Raw genomic sequence first — 13,022 nt, 5'->3', positions numbered from 1 at the left:
CCGCATTTTAATTTGTCTCTTCCCATTGTGGAGTCTAACAAAAATTGCATTATTAGAAATAAATAAAAGCAAAGCATGAAATGGCTTCCCAGAATGAACTGTAATTATAGAAGGAAAGTAAAATGTCGTCTCTACTCTTTAGAAATCCCTGCAAACTAGAAATGCGCAGAGCGAATGTGTTCTTAGTGAAAGCAGAAAGTCACTAACACATCTGTAATTACCAAGGGGCCTATTCTTCGTAAAAATCTATATTCTCAGGATGCCCATGTCATCACAGCCTGTTACAAGCAGGTATTTTGCTCTTTTGCAAAACACCTGCATAAATACACAACATAAGTGGCTGTATTAAAGTACTTATCTCTGAATATGGAAAGGGCTTCTTTTTGGATATGTAAATATTCCCTTAAAAGAAAATATGAAAGTAGAGTGACAGAATGTTTCCATTCTGGCTCAAATTAAAAAAAATGCCACAGTACCTTAAATGTAATTTTCTTTGTTTCTTACTTTACAGACCATCTCCCTAGAAGGAGTCAAAGGACAAATAAGCTGGAACTCAATTACCTATGCTAGTGAACCACATACAGGCATTTAAAAACGGGTACCTCCAGGGTGAACCAAGTGCTTTTTAATGTGTGCCTCTCATGTTTCATTAACATAATAAAATGCAGCATGCACCTTTTCACTCTTCTGAAGAAGCCCAAAATGGTCAATAACGCACTAACTGTAACTCAGCGACCAGCAAAATTTTTTTCAGCTTACTTAAATAGTTTTCTTTGCTTTACCTTTGGTGAACAATTGAATGGAGGTCAAGTAGCTACATCTTGGTCAGACACCCCTTGGTTTACCTGTATGAAGCACCAAAAGATAAACTCTGGAATTTTGGTGCATCGTTATGAAAGGGCCACAGGTCATCAAAAGGGAAAAAAAAGCTTTGGGCATCAGTAAAGATTGTTTCCAGTTGGCCTCAAACTCCTGTGGCAACCACATAATTAAAAGGGAGATGAACAATCTTTTCCAAGTATCTCAAACATCTGCAAAGTCAAACATTTGTAATCCTGAGTGGCAAACGAAGGCAGGAGTCACTAGGTAGATATGTCAGCGTCACAAACAACTTTTCCCTCTGGTGTTTCAATCCTTATCCAATACGGAAGAGAAACAGTTGCTTGTTTTTCAAATAAAAAGAAAAGGAAGAAAAACTACAGGGACAAGCACTATGAACAGAAGAAGTAAATTTCTTATTCAGAGAATTCCTCTCTACTCCATTTCTAGCAATTTCATGATGTGTGTGTATGTGAAACCTTTTGCAATACCTCAGGCTGTTATTGCATGGCTCTTATTTATGAACCTCCAATAATGTTCTTCCTGGTCAAAATTTTTTTACAAATTTCTTCATATATATATATATTTGTTTTGCAACAGCACTGCATCAAGTAAAGATTAGTCTCATATGAAAAAGATTCCTTTTCACTTTGTAATTTGTTTCACTGATATATTTCTGACTTGAACTAGCACAGTTTCACTAGAATTTTCCAACTGCATTCATGTATTGTTACTACAGTTCCCATTGTTTCAAAGTAGCTTCTCCTTATTGACTTGTTAGCACTATATTTTTGATAAGGTACTCCACTACTAAAGATAGGAATCTTTTTTAGGATCCACACACTTTCATTTGTGTATAGGAATCTCTAATCTATATTTACAGTAGCTTTATAATTTAACAGATGTTTGGACAGTTACAGTTCCCTCTGGGACAGTACTGTGTGGTTTTGAACTACTCCAGAGTTGTTCTATGAATATTTTTCCTCACTCTCTTATAGTCCTGGGGGTCTGTAACAGATGCTAATTGCAGTTTCTTCTTTGTTTTTTGATAATCTAGTCTTACCCAAATTATTCCACTTCTACCCTCATCATTATTGAATTGTATATTACTGATTTTCAAGGTTTAGAGAAATAGATAAGACCACATTATCTACAGCTTATATACACACAGCATAGCTTAAAAGTTTCATATGTGCATATGGAGATGGTGAGAGCATTCAAGAAATAGGGGCTTTTGGCAGAGAACATCCCACACCTCCTGTCCTTTCAGAAATATGCCTTGGAATAATTAGCAGCTCCATCTCAACTTCCCAATTTGCCACAATGCTCTCAGATATTATGCTGCTGCTCCACAGTTTTCAAAGGGGCTTATGATGATGCATGCAGATCTGTTCTCTAAATCAAATGCTTAAGACATTAATAGCATGACCTCGAAGCATTTTTAAGCAGTTTATGTTACGTGAAGGTTGCCGACTTGTACAGGTGAAGATGCCACATTTATGTGCCTGTTTTCACCATGCACTACATCTAGCCTGGGGCCATGCCAGAATAACCAGTTTCTTTGCTTCAGAGAGAATGGAAACTTTTCACAAAGAACAGCCATAATAAATGTTCAGGTTGTACTTCATCTTTTAGTTCAATGGAGGCAGAAGGCAAAAACTGTTCTGATAAAGTAGCAAATATTCCAATTCCAGAACTTAGGACTCCAGTGGAGAATGAAGAGGCAGACAATGCTATCTATTTATAGTACATTTTGCCTGAATCCCTTCTTTTGTACACAACAGCCATGGTCTTTCATGCAGAACCACTGTAGATGGACAGCTGTGTGTCTAAACATCTGTGATGAACAGAACTCAGATGGGAGCTTAAAAAAAGAGAAAACGGCATCAACATATTCATAAGTTAGTGTGTGAACAATGAAAGCACATATTGTAGGTCTGAAGGAAAAAGGCAGAATCAGCTCGTAAAAAAAAACCCCACGAAATTCTCTAAGAAATTCTTTTTGAAGATGTCAGCATAAGCTTTCTGCCTGATTTAGTGTAGCAGTAAACTCAGGAAGGGGACTAAAGAAATTCCTTTGATGAACCAGGGGTTTCAAGGAAGCACCTATAAATCTGAAAATCAAAATTTTATCATAACTTAATCCAGAAGAAGTATAACACCTCAAAAAAGAAAATGAAAGAGGAAAAAAAAAAAAGAAAAGAAAGAAAGAGAAAGTAAGCAGAATCAGCTCTGTCTTGCTTGTATATAATATCAGATCAAGATCGACTCAAAGACAAAGGCACACATCTCTGAACTTCCAAGGTTCCATCAGTGTCTTTAATTGGCTTTCTATTTGTGAATAAGCTATGTTGATGCTTTAAAAAAATTACTGAATAAAACAAAATTAGAGATCCTGAGTTGTTGACCAGATATCAGTCTAAATATCAGGTTTTGTTATCCTCACTTGTATGATATTAACTTAATTTTCAAGTAGTTCTAATAAGACCTGGCAGGAGTCATAAGATGCAACTCAAAGGATGTTATCAACATCTTTCTACTGTAGAGAATTATTATGAAGCATATAGAATATATTTTCACCTGAATTCAATTCCTATTATTCTTTTTACTGTTTACGTGATTTCTAAAAAGGCAGAACCTCTCTTCTCCTTCTCTTTCTTAAAAGACTATGTGTGGAGCTTTAAGTAAAAAAATTTGACCCTTGTCTTTCAAGTTTCCTTTTCTCTGTTCATAAGCAATTTCCTGGAATACATAGCATTCCACTAGAGAGAGACCGAAACCCCATTAGGGTATGATTTCCTTTATAGATATTTCCAGCAGTCTTCAGTGGTTTTGACATGTGCAAAACTGATTGGATACAGCAGACTCTAGCACAGGGATGCATTTGAAGAATATATTGCATCAAACTGCATATGCCAATACACTGCACAATTCCCACTGCATTGGCTATCTGCTGTCTCTTTTACTGTAGTTTCTCACATGCAAGAAAAAGTCACATCTTGTAGAGTGGAGAAATCTAAGACATTCTTATCTGAAAGTCAGGATATAATAATTTTTCCTCTTAAAAACTGCATATTTTGTTTCAGTAATCAAAAAGTCCAAACCCATAGTACACAAGAATTCAGTCTTATAAATGCATGCTCCCTATATGACCTTAAAATTTGAGAAAAAGAGCCACAAAATCATTGCTCCAACTTTTTAACTCACCATAAATGAAAAAGGAGATATCACAGAGTGGTAACTGTGAGTTATCTATGAACTAATTTTCTCAAACATATTTGTTATTCAAAATTAATATATAAATTTCTGTGAGTGATTCCTGGTTTGATCACTGGTATGAGAGCAACATATTGTAGAGAAAATGATGGGATATAGAGGTCAGATGTTACATATCCAGATTACCTAAACAGTAATCTCACCTCCGATGTGAGATCCAACATTACTTATTCACATCTTCCTGCCTTCTGGGATTGAGATGGCCTTGGTCAATAAGAGCTTTTAACTAAGAAATAATGAGTAATACTCCATTTTCACAGGCAGAAAAAGGAAAATCTGCCAACTGACAATAAAAAAGATACGCTGAACAATCACTCATTTATTAGCACCACTAATAAAGGATAGGATCGAAAGGGTCTAAAGTCTTTCCTTGTTCTTCTTCCTCTTACCATATGCTGACCCTTGTTCCTCATTCTCTTGCCAAATTCTGATATGATCCAATTTTCTCTCAGACTCTTCTGTAAATCTTCAAGGATGCGGAAGTGATTTTGCCTCTAAAAATTGCAGTATTATCTTCACTGGAAGAGATCTGGGAGGGGAAATGTTCTGAGTCTCATGTTTGGGAAGTCACTGCTATGAAAAGGCCTTTAGTCAGTGTGCCTTCCTGGCAGGACCGGGCTCCAGACAGCATGTCCACACATTGCATGTTTTGGGCAGAGGTCAGCTTCCCTCTTCTCTCTTATCTTTAGACTAAAGATGCATCTGCCCTTGCCTAAATATGGGGACATATGCGTCCATTGATAAGCTTTATTTCATATCATCCACAGTCATAGCTGAAATGGAAGAAAACCCCAATGAACTTGTGCTCAGTATGAAGCACAGGATGTTCTCCATCATACAACATTGTGCCCTACCTTGGGGATTTCCATAATGTGACAAGACAAAACCCTAAAGAACCTGATTACCCTTGCTTTGGGCAGGAGGTCATACTAGAGACCTCCACATGTCCCTTCCAACTTAAATTTGCCTGTGACTCTCATCCACACTGGTCTTGTGACCAGTAACAAAGATTTTTTTGGGATATTGTATGGCTTCAGAAGAACTAACAGAATACTTACCTTTAAAAAGTAGAATTAATGAATATGGCAAAATTGATAGCTGCTTAGCCATATCAAAACACGACAGAGCAAATATAAATGGGAATTAAAAATTAGAAACATGGATCTAACCGCAAAATTAATTCAACACTTTTATTTATGAGACATTCATTGTGCCAAAATAAGAAAGTGTCTTTCATCAATGAGATTCCATAACTTTTCTTAGAAAATGAAATCGTTTAGAGGAATAGACTAGACTCAAATATATCATTAGATCAAAAATTTTGATAAGCTGCTGATCTTGTGCAGCTGCCTGAAACTTGTTTGTCATTCTGAAGTCTGTGAAGTGAGGAGGGAGTTCAACCAGCAATCAACAAGTATTAAAACCCTTGCATAAGACCTTGCTTAGAACACTCTCTACAGATACGTTCAAGAAAGGTAAATTTTAACTAGAATTTAGAACAAGAAAGTTTATTAATATGAAAAGGCAATGCAGATTTCACTGTTTAAGATGAAACTAGAATACCAAGCCAAGAGTAAATGATTGAACAATAAGACAAGGACTACAGGTCTTGTTCATAAATCTAACAGCAGACAAACAACAAGAAGGAGTAAAAAAACCACATCTCTTCAAGGTAAAGCATGAGAATAAGAAAACACAACTACAAAACTAGGATGAATAAATTAAATCTGCAAACTGCAAGGTTCCTCTCTGCTACAGAAATCATCTTCCAATGAAAATTTTCTATAGTATTGAGCCAGGGGTGTGAAGTATAAAAGAAAATTTAAATAGTCTTAACACCGAGTTTGATAACTATCTCAGTGAGATTGTGTTGTGATGTTTGTTATTATAAGGACATTGAAATCAACATTCCAAGATGCTACTGTTAGTCCTATTCTCCTCCTGACAGATTGCAGTCATCAGGGCCAGAAGAGATCAGCTCCTTTCTTAGCCAATTCTGAAAGCAGAGACTCTCTAAGCATGGAATTTCATTTCAGGACTGGTATGCAGCTCTATATTTGTACTCCATCTTGCAAACAAGTGAACGGGAAGGCAGGAAAAGCAAGTTAATGAGTAAGGATTTGCACACAAGATACCAAATTGCAAAGATGTCAGAGTAGGACACTTTCAAGGATTGCTAGAATCACAGATTCACAAATGAAAAAAATCATATTTTGGTTATGATTTCTACACACAGCAGGTCCTGTAATAAAAAATACTTATTCATTTTACAAAAGACGCTGTTCAGTGAACCCTTTGCATTCCCTACTCTTTTTACTGTTATTCATGCTTCGCTGAGGTGAATGGAAGTAGATGTGGAATTTAAAATACAATCTATTTAAAAAAAAAGAAATAAAATTAGAGTAACATTTTTTCCCCTTCTAATTTTTGGAATTGCTTTTCATTCATGGATAAAAGCTGAGCTTATAAGAAGGTATGTCAACATTACATTTTTCTCCAAGAACAAGGGACACATCATTTCATGCAAAGGGTGCACAAATGAAACTGATAATGGTAAGAGAGGTGAACAGAAGAATATTCAGACCTTCAGAGAGGCAAACGTGAAGAACCAGCCACAGTAATGGGGTTTGGTTTGTTTTGTTTTTTTCTTTTCTTGTGGGGATGTAGTAGTCCATTTACGTGAAATTAAGTCAGAAGAGAAAATTGCAGTCATCTGTAAGTTTGCTTTCATCTTCCAAACTTCTCTGTTGTGCTGAAGGAAGTCTAGACAGTGAAGTATGGATTTACATGTAGATCTGTCAAAGTTTAGCATGTTTGTGAAGGGCAAAGGAAGTTTAGTTTGATCTACTATCTAGTAAGGAAAGGAGGTGTAGTGTGTTAACACTGGCCGAATGCCAGGTACTCACTAAAGCTGCTCTCTCATTCCCTTCTGCTACTGGGCAGACAGAGAAAATATAAGGAAGGCTTCATAAGCTGAGATAAGGACCGGGAGAGTTCACTTACTGATCATCATCACAGGCAGAACAGACTCAAAGTGGGGATATTATTAAATTTATTACTAACAGAATCAGAGAAGAATGAGAAGTAAAATAAATCTTAAAAACACCTTCCCCCCACCCATTCCTCCTTTCAGGTTCTACCTCTTCCCCCCCAGTGGCACAGGGGGATGGGGAATGGGGGTTATGGTCGGTTCATCGCAGGTTGTTTCTGCCACTGCTAAGGAAGAGGAGTCCTTCCCCTGCTCCCCGTGGCGTCCCTACCACAGGAGACAGTCCTTCATTAACTTCTCCAGTGGAAGTACTCCCACAGGCAACAGTTCTTCACAAACTGCTGCAATATGGTTCACTTTTCCACAGGGTGTAGTCCTTCAGGCACAGGCTGCTCCGGCCCTCACAGGGTCACATGTCCTACCAGGAAAACCTACTCCAGTGTGGGCTTCTCTCCCCATGGGTCAGCAGGTCCCTGCCAGGACTCTACTCCAGCATGGGCCTCCCATGGGGTCACAGCCTCTTTCGGGCATCCACTTGCTCTGGCGTGGGTCTCCTGTGGTCCTCCATGGGCTGCAAGGGGACAACCTGCTTCATCATGATCTATGTCACAGGCTGCAGGAGAATGTCAGCTCTGGTGCCTGGAACACTTCCTCCTTCTCCTTCTCCACCGACCTTTTGTGTTTGCAGAGTTTTCACATGTTCTCACTCTGCTTTTCTCTGGCTGCATTTTTTTTATCTGCCCAACAGCTTTTTCCTCCATCTTAAATACGCTATTACAGAGGCATTACTATCGTTCCTAATTGGCTCAGCCTTGGCCAGCAGCGAGTCCATCCTGGCATTGGTTGTACTGGGCATGGGGGAAGCTTCTGGCAGCTTCTCACAGAAGTCACGTCTGTAGCCCCCGCTACCAAAACCTGGTCATGCAAACACAGTACAAGAAACACTTGTTTCTTGTATATTTTAGAGTCGTGAAAGAGCCATAAAAAGTTGCAAAAAATAAACTGTGTACCACAACTGCTTGTTTATGATTCAACACATGCAGTCATTTTGGAATGATGATCTCCTCCCATGTCTTTGAGCAAGGTGCCTCTAACCAAACATTGACCATTAGGATCAAGGTAGGATCAAGCCTTGTTACTGTAGGTTCTCTTTACAGAGATGCACTTTCAGAGCATAGTTCATGTAATCTAAGTATTTACAGGGGAATAAGTAAACTATTGTAGGAGACCAGCAAATATTCGTCCATAGTTGTAGAGTCCAGAGAGCTAGCTTAAACCTAGGAGTTGAGGTACAGTTAAGTGAATCCCTGCCTCAGTGCCCTGAGTTTCCCATGAAATAATAAATCAATGTACTATCCCAAAAAAATCATTTTGAGTCTACAGTCTTTCATCCAGTATTTGTTTTCACACACTGCTCAGCACCCTAGATTCTCAGAGATTTTTCCTTATAAAGCCAGGGCAAAATTATAGTTAATATTGCCACACATTTTAATTTTTGCAGTTAAATGAGTTAAACTTTGCCTAAGAATCAAAACTAAGACATGACAGGTGTCAGGAGAGAGGTCCACAGGCATCACATTGTCATACAAAAAAGCCCAAGAGTGATTTCTGAAAATGGGTTTCTAAGAAATAAAAACTAAAAAGTAGTATGATAAAAGGTCAGTTGTTAAAACAACCTGTAACTTAGATATATGAAGAGAAAGTCTGAAACATAATGAATCAGAGACATATTTCTCTTGATCTGAAGGTCAATTAAAAAAATGAAGCTGCATGACCATAGATGGCATGCAGAAAAGAGTTTATAGGAGTCTTCAAGATCAAATGCACACCTTGGTTTCAGGCACCCTCAAAAATTACTGGTTGTCAGACTTTTATTAGGCAAAACTTATTTTAAAATCATATAAGTTCAAAATAACAGAGTAAATACTCAATGAACTTAAATAGTAATAGTAATACCTTCTGATTAAATAATTATTTTGTTCAGTGATTACATTCAGTTTACCCAGTTGGAAATTATTGATTACAGGATATAGTCATTTGTTTCTGCTAACCATTTGCCCCTGCACGTGTAAACATCAAGAACAGGACTTGAACTCCTCTATTTTCCTTGGCACCAGGCTGCTATGCATGTTGGACAACGATCCATGACACAGTAGTGATTTACCTTTTGTTGCAAAGTAAAGAGTTTGTGTTCCTGAAGTTTTTTGGATACCTGGGATCCTATCTCTCTCCTTCCTGCAGGTTAAGTTTTCATATGAGTACTAGAGGAATCATGAATGCCCTCAATCTTAATAACTGTATAATAATTTTACCAAGTGATTATGCAGTCTCACTTTTGTCATTTCAATGTACTTTAGGAAATAACCGATAGTTGCTCTTTCAAATCTCTTTGAGCCATTAAGACATCTCCCTTTACAAAATAAGAAGAAATAGCAAGAAAAAAATATACAGAAGTCTACAGGGCATGTTACAGGATCTGACTGCACATGTCTTTTTAGATGTTTTCATATAAAGAATAAAAATTCACTCAGTTGTGATTTCCTGTGGATTACTAATTCAATCCCATGTGTCTAGTCATATGTTGAGGCAAACTTTGTCCTGAAGCAACACTGGATGTTGTTAGTGGTTCAAAAGCATTCCTTTTTTTCTCAGTCACCTATTTTTTCCCATATATTTTGAAATATAACAGCCCCTCCTGTAGTCTCCACTGAGTTACTTGCAGTAAGGGTTGTGCTGGTATAGGAGCAGACAGATATGGGCCCAGAGTGGTTGATGCAGACTCACAGTCCCTCAGTGATTAGATCAGGCTTTCTGAAAGTTGAAGGCACCACCAAAAGACATATATGCAAGAAGTTATGCTTTGTTTCAGCTACAGTTTAGGTTGAAGAGTGATCCTGCACCTTTCTATTTCTCAGTTTCTCAAAATCCTGGTTTTGTCCAGAAAGTGTCACTACCTTTCAGTTAAAGGTGCTCTCTAGCCAAGAACAGATGAAATCTCTGGATTCTTTCCATATTCTACTGTTTATTCTTTGGATAATTTTTGTCCTTTCTTTGCATCTTCTGCCACATGTCTTTAATGTGTCTGAATTGATGTGAATTTCTATCATAAAATATTATACTGAAGTTAAAATTATTTTCTGTATATTATTTTGTTATGAAGCACCATTCTACTGATGCAGAATAAAATGAAAATAGTATGTATGCTTTCTTGTTCTTGACATACAAAATCTAATCCTCAAGCACAATGGTGATTGGTAAATATGATTAAAAATTGGTTATATTTCTTTTGAGTGATAAATAACCTGGTAAACATTTTGCATAAATAATACATTAAAAAATCATAACACATAATGTCTCATTACATGATGCTTTTAACTTTATGCCGATCTGAAATAGCATGCTATCTTATTTTAAATCTCTAAGTACATGCAAACTGGAAACCTTCCTATACATTGTATTTTTTAACTGCTTTTCCAAACCTGCTTCAGAATTTTAAAATGGCTAAAACGCAGTCATAATTAAATTAGTTGTAAAAAACAACTGATGATAATTTCTAATCTTTAACAAATGCAGCCATTTTAAACTACTAAAATATTTCTATTTTTAAAGTAACTGAGGTTAGTGTTTTTCCTAGTACAAAACTAAATTTTATATTTCTAGTACCGATGTTGTTTAAAAGTGTCTGCAGTATGTTTAAATGTCTATGTATTTCCTGAAATATGGAATCATAGAATCATAGAATAAATTGGGTTGGAAAAGACTTCCAGGATCATCAAGTCCAACCCTCGATCCAACACTGATGTGGTTACTAGATCATAGCCACATCCAGTCTCATCTTAAAAACCTCCAGGGACGGTGAATCCACTACCTCCCTGGGCAGCCCATTCCAATGTCTGATTACTCTCTCCACAAAAAATTCCTTCCTGAGATCCAACATAAACTTCCCCTGGCAGAGCTTTAGACCATGCCCTCTTGTCCTACTGCTGGTTGTCTGGGAGAAGAGAACAATGCCCACCTGGCTACAACTGCATTTCAGGTAGTTGTAAAGAGTGATGAGGTCTCCCCTGAGCCTTCTCCTCTCCAGGCTAAACAACCCCAACTCCCTCAGCCTCTCCTCATAGGACTTGTGCTCCAGTCCCTTCACCAGCCTCATTGCTCTTCTCTGGACCTGCTCCAGCACCTCAATATCCTTCCAGAACTGGACACAGCACTCGAGGTGTGGCCTCACTAGTGCTGAGTACAGGAGAAGAATCACTTCCCTGGTCCTGTTTGCCATACTGTTTCTGATCCAGACCAGGATGCCATTGGCCTTTTTGGCCACCTGGGCACACTGCTGGCTCATGTTCAGCTTCCTATCAATCAAAACTCCCAGGTCCCTCTCTGTCTGGCTGCTCTCCAGTCACTCTGTCCCCAGCCTGTAGCACTGCAGGGGGTTGTTGTGGCCAAAGCACAGGATCCAGCACTTGGCCTTGTTGCACCTCGTCCCATTGGAATCAGCCCAACTCTCCAGCTTGTCCAGGTCCCTCTGAAGAACCCTTCTGCCTTCCAGCAGATCAACACTCCCCCCCCAACTTGGTGTCATCTGCAAATTTGCTAATGGTGGACTCAATCCCCTCATCCAGATCATCAATAAAGATATTAAACAGAACTTGGCCCAACTGATCCCTGGGGGACACCACTAGTGACTGGCCACCAACTGTTTGCAGCACTGTTCACCAGCACTCTCTGGGCCCAGCCCTCCAGCCAGTTCCTAACCCAGCAGAAAGTGCTCCTGCCCAAGCCATGAGCTGCCAGCTTTTTCAGGAGTATGCTATGAGAGACAGTGTCAAAGGCCTTGCTGAAGTCCAGGGAGACTACATCCACAGCCTTCCCCTCATCCATCAGGCAGGCCACCTGATCATAAAAGGAGATCAGATTGGTCAGACAGGACCTGCCCTTCCTAAACCCATGTTGGCTGGGTCTGATCCCTTGCCCATCCTGTAGGTGTTGTATGGAAAAAAGAAATCTCATGCTGAGGAGTTCACAATGAACTTTTCTTGATTAACCACACTTCAAACAAGTGGAGTGGTGATTATTTATATCAAAGATCTACATCATTTTTCTAACCAAAATGGAATTCAGGGACCTTGAACAAAATAATATCAACACTATCAACAGAAAACTATTGAAGCCATTCCTTCAAAAAAGAATGAGCTGCTTTCTTGGCCAGAGAGCCCTCAGCACCATTGTAGATGTGGGTGTCTCTACCACATCCCATGTGCCTACCAGTGTTCTTAATCTTTGAATTTGACCATTTCCCACAGGTTGTTATCATAGCCATCTTCTGCGTGACATAGCCAGGACATAATCCTTTTTGAGTAGGATCTAATTAGAATTAATTTTAATTACAGCCACGTTATTCTATGTGGTCTTGAGATGCTGCCCTACTCATTTTGTAAGGTTCATCAATGCTAATCCTTCCTCATCTTTGTATCCTTCCTTGGGCTTGTCATTGACCATTGCACTAAATATAAATTTACACGCTTGCCTTACTGTCAAACTTGGGCTACTTTTTTATTTTTTTTCATTACTGCTAAGAGATAAAAGTTGGTAAATCACCGATACAAACATCCATTCTCTCATTTGTTAAACTCAGTGCAAACATCAATGTGGTGTTGTCCAAGACATTTGTTTCATTTGGACTAAAGAGGATTTCTCTGGAAGAGGTATTTAAACTGATTCATTATTCAACTTTGTATTTCTCATTAAGTCATCTTCTACAGTGCATCTTACAATCTTAATTTGTTCATTGGGTCTACTATCACAGTAAGCTGACTGCCTTCTTGCACTTGGTTATTTATTTGAATCTATTTCTATTGTAACACAGAAAGAATCGTGTCTTGATAAATATGCCACCTAAGGAGTCCTTCTGCTGTGCCTTTTGCAACCGGACTTGTCT

This window comes from Lepidothrix coronata, unplaced genomic scaffold (assembly GCF_001604755.1).
Source record: "Lepidothrix coronata isolate B3197 unplaced genomic scaffold, Lepidothrix_coronata-1.0 Scaffold60, whole genome shotgun sequence".
Classification (NCBI taxonomy): Eukaryota; Metazoa; Chordata; class Aves; order Passeriformes; family Pipridae; genus Lepidothrix; species Lepidothrix coronata.
The sequence above is the reverse complement of the archived record's forward strand: the minus strand, read 5'-3'. Positions refer to the sequence as shown.